At 44.9% G+C, this 4,040-nt stretch overlaps 1 pseudogene; it reads right to left on the bottom strand.

Annotated features, from left to right (window-relative positions):
• Positions 1 to 1,176: 1,176 nt before the first annotated feature.
• On the bottom strand, positions 1,177 to 3,338 carry LOC142835900 (heat shock cognate 71 kDa protein pseudogene; annotated as a pseudogene).
• Positions 3,339 to 4,040: the final 702 nt, after the last annotated feature.

The raw sequence follows: 4,040 nt of genomic DNA, 5'->3' as shown, positions 1-4,040 counted from the left end.
GTTTGTTTGGCTGGTTGGTTTGGGGGATTTCTGTGCTAATGATAGAGAAAAATACAATGTAAAATGGTGTTCATCATTAACAAAGCATTTGTACTTTGAAGTCACGTGTCATGGGAATGTAACATATTCTACGCAGTAGATACCACAAGACTCTCGGAGGAAAGCTGAAGTTTACTGAAGGCTTTTCATTTACATCCTCCTACTTGATTACCTCCTTGCTTTTCCATTAATTAAAAATCATGATCAAAGATAACTTCCCTTTGCACAGCACAAAATGCATGGTTCTCCTCTGGTTCAGGGCCATTCGCATCCATCGTCATCTTGGCGTGCCCGCAAGGTGAGGTCTCGTTCTCATGAACGGTCTCAGTGAAAAGTGAAATGCTCATTCTTAAAGAATCTCTTCGGGTACCTGAAGCGCTTGTTTGGGACCAAGCTTTGAAAAAAAGGTGAATGCGTGGCTGATGTGAGTAACGGAATCAGAAGTGGGTCAAAGCACTGACAACACAAACAAGCTGGCTGATTTCTGTGCAGCTTGCAAGCTGGATCTGATGGCTCCTTGGTCACCTCTCCATTACTGTCACAAAATAGCCGAAATAAAACACTTTAAGGATGAAAGACCTATTTTAGCCGTAGAGTTTTAAGTTTTAGCTCTTGTCCCACACCTCCATCGCTTCAGTCCTGTGGCAAGGCAATCTGTCATGATGGGAACACATGATGGAGGAAAACTCACATAACTCCTGGCCAGGTACGAAAACAGGAAGCCACCTCTTCCATGATTTGTCTCCCCGTGACCCAGAACCTCCCACTAGGCTCTACACTTTAAAATATCTACCACCACTACCCCAAAACACCATCACTTGGGGACCAAACCCGGGTGAGTTCTTGGGTAAAATTTACCCAAACTATAGAAGAAGGTAATTTCCAATAAACATTTCCAAGAAGGATTACAGAAAACGTTAAAGCATCAATGGTATTTTTAATTTTGTTTTGCTTTCTTTTTTTGAGGCAGCGTCACATTGCCTGGACTGGCCTTCCACTCACTCTGTAACCCAGGAGAATCTTAAAATTCTTTTTTTTTGCCAATTTAAATATTTAAATATTTAATATTAAATATTTAATTAAAATTTAATTTAAATATTTTTATTAGGCATTCCATTTTCCACCTGTAGAAATCTCTATAGACATTGCATTTTCCACTTAGGATGCAGTGCTTATGAAGTGCAATGCTTACTTCACTCTCTGTGCACATGTTCCATGTTCAAGTATTGAGAATGCCCAGTAAATTTATTGTAGCAGTTTGAATTTGAAACTGCCATGTAACTTGCTAAATTTGGGTCCTTCAAATGTTTCCCTGTGAAACAATGCTACCCCTCTACTTGGATTGACTTAATCCACCTCTTCAATGGTGGGCCCCGAAGAAGCACCACCAGATGGAGGAGCTCCTCCACCAGGGAAGCCGCCAGGCATTCCTCCAGGCATCCACCAGCAGTCTGGTACAGCTTGGTAATGATAGGGTTGCATACTTTCTCCAGTTCCTTCTGCTGGTGTTCAAATTCTTCCTTCTCTGCAGTCTGGTTCTTATCCAGCCAACTGATGATCTCGTTGCACTTGTCTAGGATCTTCTATTTGTCCTCATCATTGATCTTTCCTTGAAGTTTCTCATCTTCAACTGTTGCTTTCATGTTGAAAGCATAAGACTCCAGGGAATTCTTGGAGGAAACCTTATCTCTCTGCTTTTCATCTTCAGCTTTGTATTTCTCAGCTTCCTGGACCATGCGCTCAATATCCTCCTTGCTCAAGCAGCCCTTGTCATTGGTGATGGTGATCTTGTTCTTTCTGCCTGTGCTCTTATCTACAGCAGAAACATTGAGGATGCCATTGGCATCAATGTCAAAAGTGACTTCAATATGGGGAACACCATGGGGTGCTGGAGCGATGCCTGTAAGTTCAAACTTTCCAAGCAGGTTGTTATCCTTGGTCATGGCTCGTTCACCTTCATACACCTGAATGGGCACACCTGGCTGGTTATCAGAGTAGGTGGTGAAAGTCTGAGTCTACTTGGTAGGGATGGTGGTATTGCGCCTGATGAGGACAGTCATGACTCCACCAGCAGCTTCAATACCAAGGAAAAGAGGAGTGACATCCAAGAGGGCAGCAAATCCTGAACATTCTCAGACTTGTCTCCAGATAGAATGGCTGTCTGGACAGCTGCACCATAAGCAACAGCTTCATCAGGGTTGATGCTCTTGTTCAGCTCTTTTCCATTGAAGAAGTCCTGCAGAAGCTTCTAAATCTTGGGAATTCTGGTAGAACCACCCACCAGGACAATATCATGGATCTGAGACTTGTCTAGTTTGGCATCTCGAAGAGCCTTTTCTACAGGGTCCAGAGTGCCCTGGAACAGGTCAGCATTTAATTCTTCAAATCGAGCACGGGTAATGGAGGTATAGAAGTCGATTCCCTCACAGAGAGAATCAATCTCAATACTGGCCTGGGTGCTGGAGGAGAGGGCGCGCTTTGCCCGTTCACAGGCAGTACGCAGACGCCTGACAGCTCTCTTGTTTTCACTGATGTCCTTCTTGTGCTTTCGTTTAAACTCAGCAATGAAATGGTTGACCATCCTGTTGTCAAAGTCTTCTCCACCCAAGTGGGTGTCTCCAGCTGTTGATTTGACCTCAAAAATTCCATCCTTAATTGTGAGGATGGACACATCAAAAGTACCACCTCCCAAGTCAAAGATCAGCACATTCCTTTCAGCTCCAACCTTCTTATCTAGCCCATAGGCAATAGCAGCAGCAGTCGGCTCATTGATAATTCGAAGGACATTGAGGCCAGCAATAGTTCCAGCATCTTTTGTTGCCTGCCGCTGGGAATCATTGAAGTAGGCTGGCACTGTGACCACAGCATTGGTAACTGTCTTCCCCAGATAAGCTTCTGCAATCTCCTTCATCTTAGTCAGAACCATAGAGGACACCTCCTCTGGGTAGAAGCTTTTTGTCTCTCCTTTGTACTCTACTTGGACCTTGGGCCTGCCTGCATCGTTCACCACCATGAAGGGCCAGTGCTTCATGTCAGACTGTATAACGGCATCATCAAACCTACGTCCGATCAGACGTTTGGCATCAAAAACTGTGTTGGTGGGGTTCATTGCAACCTGATTCTTTGCAGCATCCCCAATCAATCATCCTGTGTCAGTAAAAGCCACATAGCTTGGTGTGGTTCGGTTACCCTGGTCATTGGCAATAATCTCCACCTTCCCATGCTGGAAGATGCCCACACACGAGTAGGTGGTGCCAAGATCAATACCGACTGCAGGTCCCTTAGACATGGTTGCTCACGTGTAGATCTGGCTGTGCTGGCGAGGACACCGCACCAATTTCCCCCAAAGCTGGTGCTGCGTTCAATGAGACCCGAGAATCTTAAAATTCTTATCCTCCTGCCTCCACCCCAGCAATGCTGACATTGCAAGTTTGGTTTATATGGTGCTGGGGATGAACCTGGGCTAGGGCATGCCTGCTATGCAAACACCAACTGAGCTACATCCCCAGACCAAGGCTGATACTTTGTAAAACAGAAACAAATACAATTCAACATCAGTTCTGGCTCGGTTTGGTTTTGTTTTTGGCAGAGTATCACTATGTAGTTCAGGCTAGCCTTGAACTCATAAAGATCAGACTGCTGCAACCTCCCGAATGCTGGGATTAAATCGTGAACCAGCACATCAGGTTTTAAGCTCCGCCCTTTGTCATAATTTTTTTTTTTTGGTTTTTTTTTTTTTTCGAGACAGGGTTTCTCTGTGGTTTTGGAGTCTGTCCTGGAACTAGCTCTTGTAGACCAGGCTGGTCTCGAACTCACAGAGATCCGCCTGCCTCTGCCTCCCGAGTGCATAATTTTTTTTGTACCTTCTTTTCCTTTGCCCTGGTCTTCACAGCTCTGGTTTATAGTAAGCATATCTAGCTCTGGTTTCTGCGTTACACAGCAAACCAACACTGGCTGCTCCAACTGACAAGGACTCTGCCAGCCTGTATCGGTCACGGCAT

The sequence above is a fragment of the Microtus pennsylvanicus genome, chromosome 15 (genome assembly GCF_037038515.1).
Source record: "Microtus pennsylvanicus isolate mMicPen1 chromosome 15, mMicPen1.hap1, whole genome shotgun sequence".
NCBI classification, from domain to species: Eukaryota; Metazoa; Chordata; class Mammalia; order Rodentia; family Cricetidae; genus Microtus; species Microtus pennsylvanicus.
The sequence above is the reverse complement of the archived record's forward strand: the minus strand, read 5'-3'. Positions and strand labels throughout refer to the sequence as shown.